Raw genomic sequence first — 15,467 nt, 5'->3', positions numbered from 1 at the left:
TTCCCGACTCGGCCGATATCCAATGCCTCGCCTAGAGGATCTCTACGCGAAGCTTGCAGGCGGACTCTCCTTCACAAAATTAGATATGAGTCACGCCTACCTACAGTTGGAGCTGGACCTTGCCTCCCGACCATATGTAACGATTAATACACACCGGGGCCTGTATGAATATACACGGTTGCCCTTTGGAGTATCCTTTGCCTGTGCTATTTTTCAACGTGTTATGGAGGGCATTTTGAGAGGTTTGCCACGTGTTGCTGTCTACTTAGATGACGTTTTGATTACAGGGACGTCGGAGCAGGAACATTTGGAAAATCTGGAGGCTGTCCTTAGACGCTTTTCGGAGGCTGGAGTCCGTTTACGTCGCACAAATGTGCGTATTTCAGGCAAAGGAAGTAGTCTACCTAGGTTATCGGGTGGACCGCGAAGGTTTGCACCCCGTCGCAGAGAAGGTGCGTGCGATTCAACAGGCCCCCGCCCCGACTGACACTTCGCATCTTCGTCCTTTACTCGGTCTCATAAACTATTATGGGAAGTTCCTCCCCAATCTGGCAACTACGCTGGCCCCGTTGCACCTTCTGCTAAAGAAAAATCACACCGGGATTTGGGGTCAGCCGCAAGAAACCGCTTTCCGGCGGGTAAAGCAACAATTGTCGTCGTCTGGGTTACTAACCCACTGTAATCCTGGAAAGCCTTTGCTCGTCACATGTGATGCATCCCCGTATGGTATTGGGGCCGTCCTGTCCCACAAGATGGCGAACGGGGCCGAGTGACCGATAGCTTTCGCCTCCCGCACATTGACTGCAGCGGAGAAAAAGTACGCGCAGATCGAGAAGGAGGGCCTGGCAGTGGCTTTTGCGGTGAAACGCTTCCACCAGTACGTGTATGGCCGCCATTTCACTATCGTGACTGATTATAAGCCTCTGCTGGGACTTTTCAGAGAGGATAAGCCAATACCGCCCATTGCTTCCGCACGATCCAGCGCTGGGCTTTGTTGCTTGCTGCATACGAGTATTTTCTGGAGCACAAACCAGGAACGCAGATAGCAAATGCCGACGCACTGAGCCGATTGCCTTTATCGACCGGCCCCATGTCGACCCACACGACCGGTGAGGTGGTTGCAACCCTAAATTTTATGGACACCTTGCCTGTCACGGCATCACAGATCCGTGAGTGGACCCAGACGGAGCCAGTCCTGTCAAAGGTTCGGCACATAGTCCTGTATGGTGGGCAGCATAGACAGCTCCCAGGCGCGTTGCGGGCATTTTCCTCCAAGCTGTCAGAATTCAGCGTGGAAGACGGCATCCTCTTGTGGGGGGACGCGTGTGATTTCCCGGAAAAAGGCCAAGAGCTGATACTAAGAGACTTGCACAATGGGCATCCAGGTGTGACCAAAATGAAAATGTTGGCCCGGAGTTATGTCTGGTGGCCAGGCCTCGACACCGACATTGAGAAGGTGGCCCAAAACTGCTCCATTTGCCAGGAGCATCAGAAGCTTCCGCCAGCAGCCCCCCTACATCACTGGGAATGGCCAGGGCGGCCTTGGGCAAGCTTGCATGCAGATTTCGCAGGCCCTTTTCAAGGATCCATGTTCCTTCTATTAATCGACACCCAGTTTAAATGGCTAGAGGTGCATAAGATGCAGGGGACAACGTCCTGCGCAACAATTGAAAAAATGCGTTTGTCGTTTAGTACGCATGGCCTCCCTGAGGTGCTGGTCACGGATAACGGCACTCCATTCACGAGTGAGGAGTTGCGAGGTTCATAAAGATGAACGGCATACGCCATATCCGCACTGCCCCTTACCACCCGTCTTCAAATGGGTTGGCAGAGCGCGCAGTGCAGACATTTAAAAGAGGCCTAAAGAAGCAGTCTTCCGGATCAATGTACATGAGACTGGCTCGCTTTTGTTTATGTATAGGACCACCCCCCATGCGGTGACTGGGGTAGCTCCCGCAGAACTCCTAATGGGCCGGAGACTTCGCACCAGCCTTAGTATGGTTTTCCCGAACATTGGCGCAAAAGTACGCCGCACACAAGAACGGCAGGGACAGGGATTTTCTCGGCATCGTCCGATTCGGCAGTTTGCGCCCGGTGACCCAGTGTTCGTTCGGAATTTTGCTGGTGGCGCCCAGTGGGTTCCTGGCGTAATCTTTCGCCAAACGGGCCCTATATCTTACCAGGTGCAAGCCCAGGGTCGCTTCCAGCGGAAACATGTAGACCACGCTCGGTCCAGAAGACTATCCCCTCCAAAGATTCCCGCCCACGGAGCTCATTTCTACAGCCGCAGAGACCAGAGACAAGGGAAGGTAGTCCTCACAATCTTCCACTGGTGCCTCACTCGAAGCCTGCGCAGGTAGTTACAGAACCGAATGGAGATAGAGACGCTGACATGACGGAGGCAGCAGACTCTGACTCCGAGATGGAGACACAGGACGCATCAGAGGGGGAATCCTCGGGTCCACGGGCCATGGATGTACAACCGTTACACCGTTCATCACGGAAGCGCTGGTCTCCGTCTCGTTACACGCCGCCTGATCCAGCGCCGCGTGCAGATGGTGTCCGGCCTGCGGCAAAACGAGTCCGACGCCCTCCTTCGCCAGGGTCTTCGGTGGATTCCTTGGACTTTGGGGGGGGAGGGATGTTAAAACCTGCCTGCTTACCATTGGCTGGGACTAATGACAATCGCACAATCCTGTGGGAGTATGAGCTTCCCCAATGAGGGGGGCGGGGAAACCATTCGTAAACTCCAAGTATAAATAAAGCTGGCCAGTTTGGAACCAGCAGGAAGGAGTGTGCAGCAAGGGAAGTTGCTGCTGCTGTTATATATATAATGTTATAGTAAATAAATGTTATTACTTTGTATCCTTAAAACTCGTGCTGGATTCTTCGTGGCCCTCACAAAAAGTACCCAAGTTATTTTTTCCAATTAAGGGGCAATTTAGCATGGTCAGTCGACCTAGCCTGCACATCTATGGGTTGTGGGGGCGAAACCCACACAAACACGGGGAGAATGTGCAAACTCCACACGGGCAGTGACCCAGAGGCGGGATCGAACCTGGGACCTCGGCGCCGTGAGGCAACAATGTTAACCACTGCGCCACCGTGCTGCCCGCATTTCCCGATTCTGGCATCAGCCAATGGAGAATCCCGCCCCATACCTTAGTGAAACCCTTGGTCACAGTATCAAGGATAACCAAGGGTTCTTGTTTTTTGGACCCCCGATATAAAAATAGTAACAGGGACATCTATCCACAAAACAAATGTTAGCTTCTGCAGGATTTATAGGTGAGCATGCCATGAGAATAATGGTCAAGATTCTGGATTGAACAATTTGTTGCAGCACGCTCAAAACAATTAGAAAAAGACAGTGATGAGCCCATTGAAAGCTGTAGATATTACCTCATAACCTACCTCACAACCTTAAACCAAAAATATTTCCTGTATCCACCCGCGTGAGAATGCATTCAGAAGAATTTTGAAGGGTTTAGCAGTTTCTGCCCTTTTGTTCTCTTTACAGGGAGGGCGTGGGAAGGTGGGGGGGGGGGGGGGGTGCATAGAGCTGCTAATGCGGATTGACATCAGATTTTCAAGCAATCATTTGTTTGTGATCTTAAGAGAATCTTGTGGTAAGAGAGAAATGGAAAAGGATGAAATCCTTGGCAAATCCAGATACAATTCAATAATAATCTAATTAGTCCCTGTCTGTAGTGACTCTGAATTCACAGCTTGGGCGAAGGTGGTAACATACTCCAGGGGATTTTAACCATCTGTGCAACATCTTCTTCCTTTGTTTTTAACAATTGGTACATTTTGTTTAACATGCAGAAATTTTCCATCAATTAGCCAAAAGATCAATTCAGAGCCAATATTCAAAAGACTTTACCAAGTGTCACTCCGTCCTGCAAAATGGATGCTGGTAGAAAGCAGCCAGAACAGACGAGAAAAGTAAGTTGTGTTAACCTTTAAAACAATAGAGGACAGAGTACATCATTGACTATAAAATGAATAATAGAGAGAATGACAAAAAAAACAGATGGAGCAGAATGTTTCCGATGGCAGGATTTCCCACCCGACCATTGGAAAACATCCCCACCAATCAGAGATGCCCCACAGCCATTTAACATTCCAAGCAGCATTAAATGGCCGGCAGCACCGTAGTCCAATGTTATAACCACATGGTTCTTACAGGATGGGAATGATTTACTACCCCTTGGACCTTGCAGAATATGAGCTACCATGATAAGGGAGCGGGGAGGGAGGAGGGGGGGTCTCTAACAATGTCTTGTTATGTATAAATAGAGTCGGCCAGTAAGGTACAGATTAGTTGAGACCCAGTAGGGAGCTACTGGAGCTGCATATAATAGTAGTTGTAAAATAAAGTAAGTTTTTGTTTCTACAAACTCGTTGTGGGCTCTTTGCGCCTTATAAAACTGGCGACAGGGATAGAAACTGGATTGCTATCGATGCTGCTGAACCACCTCTCAGTCTCTATCGGATACAGGTTGGAAATTTCTTTCATCATGCCTCTTTTCAGATGTTTGGATGTGTTTGATGCCGGATTGGAAGATTTGAATTGCTACGCACAGAGGATGCGTTACTTTTTCTGGGCCAGCAATATCGCAGAGAACGATCCACCAGGTAGTCATACTGCTCACTGCCTGTGGCGCGCACACGTTCGTAGTGATACAGAGGCTTACATACCCAGTGGCCCCAAACACTAAAACTTTCGATGTGCCTGTAGTCTTAGTAGTTCAGTACTTAAATCTGACCCCAGTTGTAGCACGGTGATGCAGTGGGTTAGCCCTGCTGCCTCACGGCGCTGAGGTCACAGGTTCGATCCGGCTCTGGGTCACTGTCCGTGTGGAGTTTGCACATTCTCCACGTGTTTGCGTGGGTTTCGCCCCCGCAACCCAAAGATATGCAGGCTAGGTGGATTGGCCACACTAAATTGCCCCTTCATTGGAAAAAATTAATTGGGTAGTCTAAATTTGTTGTGTTGCCCTATTATGTATTTTCTTTTATTCCCTTTTCTTCCCATGTACTTAATGATCTGTTGAGCAGCTCGCAGAAAAATACTTTTCACTGTACCTCGGTACACGTGACAATAAACAAATCCAATCCAATCCAAATTTATAGTAAAAGAAAATCTGATCCCATCCGTTACAGTACAGCGGTATCGTTTTAACACCGCAGAAAGGTTATGGAAAATTGCGGAATTCTGTGAATCCGACAAGACCCTGTCTGAAATGCTGCAGACTGCTTGGTTTGTCGCATTAACAATGAGGCCTCTCAAAAGGAACTGCTAGCAAAACCTTCCCTGACCCTGCAGCAAACCATTCAGATTGTGCTGTCCTGGGAAAGCACGCAGAGAGGAATGCTGGAGATACAGGGGATAGATGGAATGCACAAGGGTGCGCCCCCTCCCACCAAGGGGTCCATCCCTGGACCACCACCCTGCCCTGGGCTGAGCGGTGTAAAGGCCTGGCCCGTTGGCCGAAGGGAGAGCCTTCTCGGAGGGAGACCTCTCCGGAGTTCGTTGTAGGGGAACCTGGTCAATGTGGGGCTTGTGGTCACCACCTGATGGGAGAGTATCAGAAACTCCCCTATAGCCGCGCCCCGACATCATTGGGAATGGCCAGGACAGATGTGGGCGCGGTTGCATGCCAACTTTGGCAATTCATTTCAGGGATCCATGTTCCTCTTGTTGATTGATGCCCATTCAAAGTGGCTAGTGGTGCACAGGATGGCGGTGACTACATCCTTGGCAAACATTGAGAAGTTAGGTACATTGTTATGCACAGACAGCATCCCTGAAGTGTTTGTCACAGACAATGGCACTCCGTTTACGAATGAGGAGATTGCCAGGTTTCTGTAAGCGAATGAGATGCGGCATATTTGTACTGCCCCATACCACCCGATGTCTAATGGCCCAGTGGAGTACGCGGTGCAACGTTTAAGCTGGGCCTTAGAAACAGTCTTCTGGATCGACGGCCATGAGGTTGGCTCGTTTCTTGTTTTACTGCAGGACAACGCCGCACGCAGTAACTGGAATGGACCCGCTGAAATGCTGATGGGCTGGAGACTTTGTACCCGTCTCAGTATTGTTTTCCAGACATAGGTGCGAATGTGCATCACAGCCAGGAGCAGCAAGGACATTGTCCCATTCACTGGCACTTTGTAGCAGGTGACTCAGTGTTTGTTTGAAACTTTGCTGACGGCGCCCAGTTGGTCTCCACCGTTATCCTCCGCCACACAGGGCCAGTTTCTTACCAGTTGCAAGCCCAAGGTCGGATCATGCGAAAGCACTTTGATCACATTCGGACTTGGAGATGGGAATGCAGGAAGCCTCAGATGGAGAGCCTTTGGAACCACAGCCGCAGGAATTGCAGTCACCGCGATGTTTGTGTCAGAAGCAGCATTCATTTTCTAGATACACACCGCTCGACCCAGCACCTTGTGTGTACAACGCCCAGCCAGATGCCAAGAGAGTCCAGCAGCCTCCTTCACCATGGTCCTCGGAGGACTCTTGGGATTTGGGGGGCGGATGTTATAACCTGCACTGGTCTTACAGGGTGGGAATGATTATCTACCCCATGGACCTTGCAGAATAAGAGCTCCCCCGATAAGGGACCTCTAACAATGGGCACAATCTATTGGCTGCATTGCGCCCGAACAGTAGATGCCGGGAGAGGCCGCCCGCAGAATTCTCGACAGCCAGTACGCCTCGCAAGAACTACTCAGATCTCGCAAAGCGTCACAATCAGGATTCCGCCCACAATGGGCAGAACCCAGCCTCGCACACCTAAGTAGGTTTAAACACCGCATACGCGTGTTCACCCAGGATCTATTGAGTTCCCGACATCTACCGGCCTCCTCAGGGAGTCCACAGCCAGGCGCCATTCGGTACAGGTTCACGCAAACATGGACCAGGCAGAACAGTGCCAAGGTGATCTCCCGGGCCGTCAGAGGCCACTGGATAGACAGGGGCAGAGCAGGGTGGCCCCCTGGCCCTCCCCCGTTAATGTAGTCACCTAGGCACTGCCAGTCTGGTACCTTGGCACTGCCAGGGTGCCACATTGGTAGTGCCAGCTGGCAGGGGCACTGCCAGTGTCCCAGGTTGGCAGTGCCAAGGTGCCAAGCTGGCATTTTCTGCTCGGCGGTGATTGGGCCGGAGGGTGCACTGCGCGGGCAAGGGTAACCCAGGGACTCTCCTATAGTGAGTTGGTGCTGGGGGGGGTGGGGGTGAAGGGTCGCATCGAGAGCTTGAGACGCCATTTAAAAATGGCACCCGATCTCTCGCTGCACTGAGGAGTTCTGGTGAGCGAAGGTCCTCAGTGCAGAAAACGTGGCTGAGTGCGACCTCGGGAGCGCATTCCCCGCTGAGGCCCCGTATCTAACCAGATGGGTGTTAGATAGCGGGGTGTTTCTTGGTGCTGCGAGCACGGGGAAACACGCAGCTAAATGGGCTCGCTATGAAACTCTGTTCCCATTTGGTTAGATCGGGCCCTAAGTGTGGGCTTGACCAGGGAGAAACTTCCCAGGGTACAAAAAAGTGACTAAGTGTGGTTCGATAGTGGTAGGGAGCTCGCCAATAGAGCCGGTGTGAAACTTCCAGCAAAACCCACCACGAATAACAGTTAGAAACTTTTCCGTTGGATTGCGCCCAATGTCTGGCTTTGTATAAATAGAGTCGGCCAGTGAGGCACTGACTAGTGAAGACCCACTGGAGAGCTACTGGAGCTGTATATAATAGTAGTTGTAAAATAAAATAAATTTTTGTTTCTACAAACTCAGTGTGGCCTTTTCGTGGCCTTTTAAAATCCCAGCTGCTCCAAGGAGAGCACTGGCCACTTCTGGGACTACAATCAGCCCCTCGAGTTAAAGGGCCACTGCTAACGGGACAAGGTAAGGCTGGGGTGTTGCAGCGGGGGGAGGAGAAGAGGCCCAGGAAAGAGGAGTTGGAAAGATGGGGGTGGAGGTCCCCGAGTTAATTTTTGTTATTCTATTCAGTTGATTGGGCCATAAAATAAATCATGGAGTAACCAATTGTCCCCACCCAATAGGATCCGGGCAGGTTATAATAGCAAATATAGGGAAGCTTCTTCCACTTGCAGGCAAAAGCAGAACGAGGGATCACAAATATTAGATAGTTACTAATCTATCCTTGAGAGAACTCTGAAGGCTTTACCCAAAGTGTCAAAAGAATGGTAAACTCTCTATCATGAGAACCAGTTGAAGAAAATAGCTTAGATACATTTAAAGGGAATCTAGAAAAACATAAGAACAAAACAGGAGAATATACTAATGGGGATAGACAATGAGGAATGGGAGGAAGTTTGTGCGGAGCATAAACACCGGCATGTTTCTGTGCTGTAGATCCGATGTAACTCTTCGTTTTTAATGCAGAAATCTGTGGCAAATGCTTTGCTTGGCATCTCAATTGTAACCTTCCAAATGATTGGCGTGCAACTTCCAAAGCAGAGAAACTCGAGTCTGACATTTAATCTTGGTCTAGCACTGCAGTACTGGATGCTTTTCAACACTGGATAACATCACTAAATGCCCCAATACTTAACATATTTTTTTATAAATAGAACAGCTGCACATTCCCATGAACTACAGACACACAGACAAATCCCCTGCGTCTGTTTCCTTTCAGACAACATCCGGCACATCGAAAGCTATGCAGACAGAATGAGGTCATTTCAAGTTAACATTCTCCTACTTGGCTGGTCCTTACTCCAGCCAAAATTTGAAGCTGCAGTCAGTGCTTCCTTCATTTTCTTAAAGCAACTACTTCTTGCTATTAACTTTAAACCTTGCTAATTCTAAAGAAATATATGTTATGACCAGTTTGGTTTTTACATCCTTTAACCAAGGTGCTGTCAACTTTTTTAGAATAAATTTAGAATACCCAATTTTTTTTTCCCAATTAAGGGGTAATTTAGAATGGCCAATCCGCCTAACCTGCACATCTTTGGGTTGTGGGCATGAAACCCACGCAGACACGGGGAGAATGTGCAAACTCCACATGGACAGTGACCTGGGGCTGGGATCTGACCCAGTGCCAGGATCGAACCCGTTTCCTCAGTGCCGTAGGCAGCAGTGCTAACCAGTGCACCGCCGAATCATTTGTTTCTGTTGCAAGCTTTCATGTGCACCTCTGCCACATGACTTCCACATTTCCATTTCACTATGATGGAACCAATTCCAATGCAAACAAGTAAACAACCATCTTCTAGATAGTTGGCGCATCTCCCTCTGCCTCCTCCACAAGTCCACTGCTTCGAATATTCCTTTTGCAAAATATTTATCAACTACTCATTTAATTAAACCAGTCCTACAGAGTAACAAATTCAGAACAGATTTTGCTGCATTCACTGGGCTGCTGTGTTTGGGACAGTTTTGACATCAGACTAGCTGCTGCTTTCCCTGAGCGACTGCACAATCAAAAGATAATTCATTGTGGGAAAAGTTTCGAAGCATTTCAAAATGAAAGGACAAGTGGTATAATGTTAAAGTCGATTCCTGATTGGTGAACGGTCGAGTGATAACTGCGAATTCATGAGTTTATAATCATGAAGATTGATGTAAATGCCAGGGCTACTCTTGGCAGGGTGGTCACATTGCCAGAATTGTTCTGATCCGGTTTTGAATATGTCGGTCTTCCCATCAGAGATTTATTGCAGTAACAACATCGATTAATATAGAATGTGCAACACTGAAAAAGGCCAATTGGCCCAGCTGTCAATGTTCATGCTCCACATGAGCCTCGTCCCGCACTAACAGTATAATGATCTAATCCTTTCTGTCTCATGTATTTATCCAGATTACCCTTCAACGCATCTGTGCAATTTGCTGCGTGTGGTGTTCCCATGCAGTAGGAGGTTGCACATTCGAACCACACTTTTGCTGAAGGAGTTCCTCCTAAATTTCCGACTGGATTCTTTAGTTACTATTTTCTATCTCTTGGCCCTGATTTTGCTCTCCCATTAAGTGGAACATTTTCTCCATGTCAGACTGGATTTTAAAACACTTGGGCATGGGGAGGGGGAGGGGGGTGGGGTCACTGATACTCAAAGGAGTTAAAATGGTGTTACTGAGCTTCAGTTCATTTTCAATGCTGGATTTAAGTTTCAGACATTTCCTGCTGCCAACGCCAGTTAATTTTATCCCTGATTAGCCTGTGATTATTACTGAATTTACAAGGACAAAACAAAAAATCGGCAAGGATTTCATCACTACATTTTCAGATGGAAAAGTGGTAGAGGAATTGCCATAGTAACTCCTTTGATTATAATGATTGAAACCGAACGCCCAATCGCAACCTGTGCAAAGAAAGACAACAGCAGGTTAACCTTCAAAACCTGCATTGAGATACTTAGCACAATGTAAACCATTCAGCGTGCCCCAGCCTGAAAACGCATCAGAAAATGCTCATGTTCAATATTTTACAGAACAGTTCAGCAGCTTTTTCCAAGTGTTTCAACTTATTTCCAAATTATCTTTCAGATGGTTTGCACAACGGCATTGGACTGCATTTGGCATTGAAAAATCAGTGACGCAAGTACGATGCTGAGCTCACTGATGGGTGCTGAGGCCCCTACGGGCCCCTTGGAGGTGGAGTGGGCACATCGGATCCCGGCGAGAAGACCAAAAGCGGGAGAACCACCCAGGGCGATAATCGTGCGATTTCACCGCCTTAAGGATAGAGAAGAGGTCCTGAGATGGGCTAAAAAGGTGCGGAGTAGCAGATGGGAGAATGCAGTGGTACGGGTGTACCAGGATTGGAGTGCGGAGGTGGCGAGAAGGAGGGCGAGCTTTAACCGAGCCAAAGAGGTGTTGCATAAAAGGAAGGTGAAGTTCGGGATGCTGCAGCCGGCAAGACTATGGGTCACGTATCAGGAGAGACACCATTATTTCGAGACGGGACATAGTTGGAGAATGGGGATGGGGAGGGGGAGGGGAAAGGGAGCTGCGCCATAAGAGGCGGGTCAGGTAAAGAGATGTTCCCGCGCCAGAAAGAATATGGCGGGAAGACAGGCGCAAGGCGGATGGGAGTTCCCCACACGGGGGGGTCGAGGAGTGAGCAGGAGTAGCCGGGGTCAATTGAAGTCAGCTGACTTACGGAAATAATATGGGGGGAGCAATCACGCTAGAAAGAGATCTAGACGGGGGGGAGACAACTGGGTTGCTGCTGCGGAAATCCAAAAGGAAATGGCTAAAGAGTGGGTGGATGGGGATGGTATGCGACGCTGGGGGAGCGAGTGGGAGCGCGGAGGCGGGATATGGGACTGGCCTAGAGAAGGTAATGGCTAGTCGACACGGGAGGGGGGCAGGTAGTCCCCTAGTGAGGCTGATCACGTGGAACGTGAGAGGCCTGAACGGACCGATAAAAAGGGCCCGAGTGCTCGCGCATTTGAAAGGACTAAGGGCAGACGTGGTTATGCTCCAAGACACGCACCTAAAGGTGGCGGACCAAGTTAGGTTAAGGAAAGGATGGGTGGGACAGGTGTTCCACTCAGGACTAGACACAAAGAACAGAGGGGTGGCCATTTTGGTGGGGAAACGGGTAGCATTTGAAGCAAAGAACATCGTAGCAGATAGCGGAGGTAGATATGTAATGGTGAGTGGCAGGCTGGAGGGAATGGAGGTCGTGTTGGTTAATGTGTATGCCCCAAACTGGGACGATGCGGGATTTATGAGACGGATGCTGGGGCGTATACCGGACCTGGAGGTAGGAAACTTGATTTTAGGAGGGGACTTTAATACTGTGCTGGACCCGGGGCTAGATAGATCCAGCTCAAGGACCGGAAGAAGGCCGGCAGCGGCCAAGGTACTTAAGGGGTTTATGGACCAAATGGGGGGAGTGGATCCATGGCGATTTCTTAGACCTAGGGCTAGGGAGTTCTCCTTCTTCTCCCATGTCCATAAAGTGTACTCCCGGATAGATTTTTTTGTTTTGGGAAGGTCGTTGATCTCTAGGGTGGAAGAAGCTGAGTATTCAGCCATAGCGGTTTCGGACCATGCCCCACATTGGGTGGACCTGGAATTAGGAGAGGAAAGGGAGCAGAGAGCACTCTGGCGATTAGATGTGGGATTGATGGCGGATGAGGGAGTGTGTGCAAGAGTGAGGGGGTGTATTGAGAGATACCTGGAGGTCAATGACGACGGCAAGGTCCCTGTGGGAGTGGTATGGGAAGCACTAAAAGCGGTGGTCAGAGGAGAGCTGATCTCCATTGGGGCCCACAAAAGGAAAACAGAGGCCAAGGAAAGGGAAAGATTACTGGGGGAGATTTTAAGGGTGGATAGGGAATTTGCAGAGACCCCGGAGGAGGGACTGTACAGGGAGAGGAGACGACTCCAGTCGGAGTTTGACCTTCTGACCACCAGAAAGGCGGAGGTACTGTGGAGGAAGGCACAGGGGAGGAGGTATGAATATGGGGAAAAGGCTAGTCGCCTGTTGGCTCATCAATTGCGAAAGAGGACAGCAGCGAGGGAGATAGGAGGAATTAGAGACGAAAAGGGAGACACGGTGCGAAGAGCAGGAAAGATAAATGAGGTGTTCAAGACCTTCTATGAGGGACTGTATAGGTCTCAACCCCCAGAGGGAGAGGAGGGGATGCGGCAGTTCCTGGACCAATTGAGGTTCCCGAAAGTGGAGGAGCAGGAGGTGGGAGGCCTGGGGGCACCGATTGGGGTGGACGAGGTTATTAAGGGACTGGGAAGCATGCAAACAGGGAAGGCTCCGGGACCAGATGGGTTCCCGGTGGAATATTACAGAAAATATGTGGACTTGTTGGCCCCGTTGATGGTGAGGACGTTCAATGAGGCCAGGGAAGGAGGGACTTTACCCCCGACGATGTCGGAGGCGACGATATCGCTAATTTTGAAGAGGGATAAAGATCCGTTGCAGTGCGGGTCCTATAGACCTATTTCATTATTGAACGTGGACGCCAAATTGTTGGCAAAGGTACTGGCATCGAGGGTAGAGGACGGTGTCCCGGGGGTGGTGCACGAAGACCAGACAGGGTTCGTAAAAGGGAGACAACTGAATGTTAACGTGCGACGACTATTAGGGGTGATAATGATGCCCCCAGTGGAGGGGGAGGCAGAGATAGTGGCGGCAATGGATGCAGAGAAGGCATTTGATAGGGTGGAGTGGGAGTATTTATGGGAAGTGTTAAGGAGGTTTGGGTTCGAGAACGGGTTTATTAGCTGGGTTAAACTTCTTTATGGGGCTCCAACGGCACGTGTAGTTACGGGTCGACAAAGATCGGAGTATTTCCGACTATATAGGGGAACAAGACAGGGATGCCCGCTGTCTCCATTGTTGTTCGCGTTGGCAATTGAACCTCTGGCCATGGCGTTGAGAGACTCCAGGAAATGGAGAGGGGTGATTAGAGGGGGAGAAGAACACCGAGTCTCGCTATACGCAGATGACCTATTGTTATGCGTGTCGGATCCAGCGGGGGGGATGATAGAGGTTATGCGAATGTTGAGGGAGTTCGGGGATTTCTCGGGGTATAGGCTAAACATGGGGAAGAGTGAATTATTTGTGATACATCCAGGGGACCAGAGTAGAGAGATAGAAGGCTTGCCTCTAAGGAAAGTGGAAAGAAACTTCCGATACCTGGGGATTCAGATCGCTAGGAGCTGGGGAACCTTGCACAGACTTAATCTGACACGGCTGGTAGAACAAATGGAGGAGGACTTCAAGAGGTGGGACATGCAGCCTCTGTCGCTGGCGGGCAGGGTGCAAGCAATTAAGATGATGGTCCTCCCGAGGTTCTTATTTGTATTTCAGTGTCTCCCTATACTAATCACTAAGACCTTTATTAATAAAATAGACAGGAGCATCACGAGCTTCGTGTGGGCAGGGAAAGTTCCGAGAGTAAGGAGGGGGTTCCTTCAGCGTAGTAGGGACAGAGGAAGATTGGCACTACCGAACTTGGGCGATTACTATTGGGCCGCCAATGTGGCAATGATACGTAAATGGATGATGGAGGGTGAGGGAGCGGCGTGGAAAAGACTGGAGAGAAATTCCTGTAAAGGGACGAGTTTAGAGGCGCTGGTGACGGCGCCGCTACCGATCTCACCTAAAAAGTTTACCACGAACCCGGTGGTGGCGGCAACATTGAATATCTGGGGATACAGGGGATTCAGGACAGAGTGCTTTCAGGGGTGTGGGTCGGAGAGGGCAAGGTGTCAGAGATATACCGAGAGATGAGGGAAGAGGGGGAGGAGTCGGTGGGCGAACTAAAAGGAAAGTGGGAAGAAGAACTAGGGGAGGAGATAGAGGAAGGTATGTGGGCAGATGCCCTAAGCAGGGTAAATTCCTCTTCCTCATGTGCCAGGCTTAGCCTGATTCAATTTAAGGTGCTACATAGAGCACACATAACGGGAGCAAGATTGAGCAGGTTCTTTGGAGTGGAGGACAAATGTGGGAGGTGTGGCGGGAGCCCGGCAAACCATGCACATATGTTTTGGGCGTGCCCGGCACTGGAAGGGTATTGGAAGGGAGTGACGGGAGTGATTTCGAAGGTGGTGAAGGCCCGGATCAAACCAGGCTGGGGGTTAGCTCTATTTGGAGTTGCGGATGAGCCGGGAGTGCAGGAGGCGAAAGAGGCCGACGTTGTGGCCTTTGCGTCCCTAGTAGCCGGGCGCAGGATCCTACTCATGTGGAAGGAGGCGAAACCCCCCGGACTGGAGGCCTGGGTAAATGATATGGTGGGGTTCATTAAATTGGAGCAGATAAAGTTTGCCCTGAGAGGATCGGCTCAAGGGTTCACCAGGCGGTGGCAGCCATTTCTCGACTACCTAGGGGAACGTTAGAGGGAAGACGGATGACCAGCAGCAGCAACCCAGGGGGTAGGGGGGGGGGGTTTAGTTTAGTTTATGTCAAAAGATTATGGGGTTTAGTTATTTGTGTATTGTTAAAAATTTCTTTACTGTTACGTTTGCTTTGTAAGAGGGAAAAAATTGTTGTTTGGAAAAATTTTCAATAAAATATATTTTAAAAAAAAAAGAAAAATCAGTGACATATTAATATTGTTGTGCTTTGATGTAGAGCGTCCTGTGGCAAATCTCATGGATTTTTATTCCAAAAATGGGTGGCACAATGTATTGTCTAAGTATGTCAGTCTAGGGCAGCACGGTGGCGCAGTGGTTAGCATTGTTGCCTCAGGGCACCAAGGACCCAGGTTCGATCCTGGGTCTGGGTCACTGTCCCGTGTGGTGTTTGCACATTCTCCCCGTGTCTGCGTGGGTTTCACCCCCACAACCCAAAGATGTGCTGGTTAGGTGGATTGGCCACGCTAAATTGCCCCTTAATTGGAAAAAATGAATTGGATACTCTAAATTTTGAAAAGAAAGTAGGACAGTCTTGCAGAGAAATACCAGGAAACAATAAAAATGGTACTGTCCAGGAGCTCCCGAATGATCTAGCTTGCTGCAATAAATAA

At 49.6% G+C, this 15,467-nt stretch overlaps 1 protein-coding gene across 2 annotated transcripts in view; it reads right to left on the bottom strand.

Annotated features, from left to right (window-relative positions):
- tmem71 (transmembrane protein 71) overlaps positions 1 to 15,467 on the bottom strand; it is a 114,111-nt gene that overhangs the window by 80,510 nt on the left and 18,134 nt on the right. Inside the window, exon 2 of one of the 2 annotated variants that reach the window (XM_072468111.1) lies at positions 3,887 to 3,963. The exons of the other annotated variant lie outside the window; for it this stretch is intronic. The gene's annotated coding sequence lies outside the window, so the exon portion shown is untranslated. The remainder of the gene's footprint in view (positions 1 to 3,886; positions 3,964 to 15,467) is intronic. 2 annotated transcript variants of the gene reach the window in all.

This window comes from Scyliorhinus torazame, chromosome 11 (assembly GCF_047496885.1).
Source record: "Scyliorhinus torazame isolate Kashiwa2021f chromosome 11, sScyTor2.1, whole genome shotgun sequence".
NCBI classification, from domain to species: domain Eukaryota; kingdom Metazoa; phylum Chordata; class Chondrichthyes; order Carcharhiniformes; family Scyliorhinidae; genus Scyliorhinus; species Scyliorhinus torazame.
This window is presented reverse-complemented; position numbering and strand designations above follow the sequence as displayed.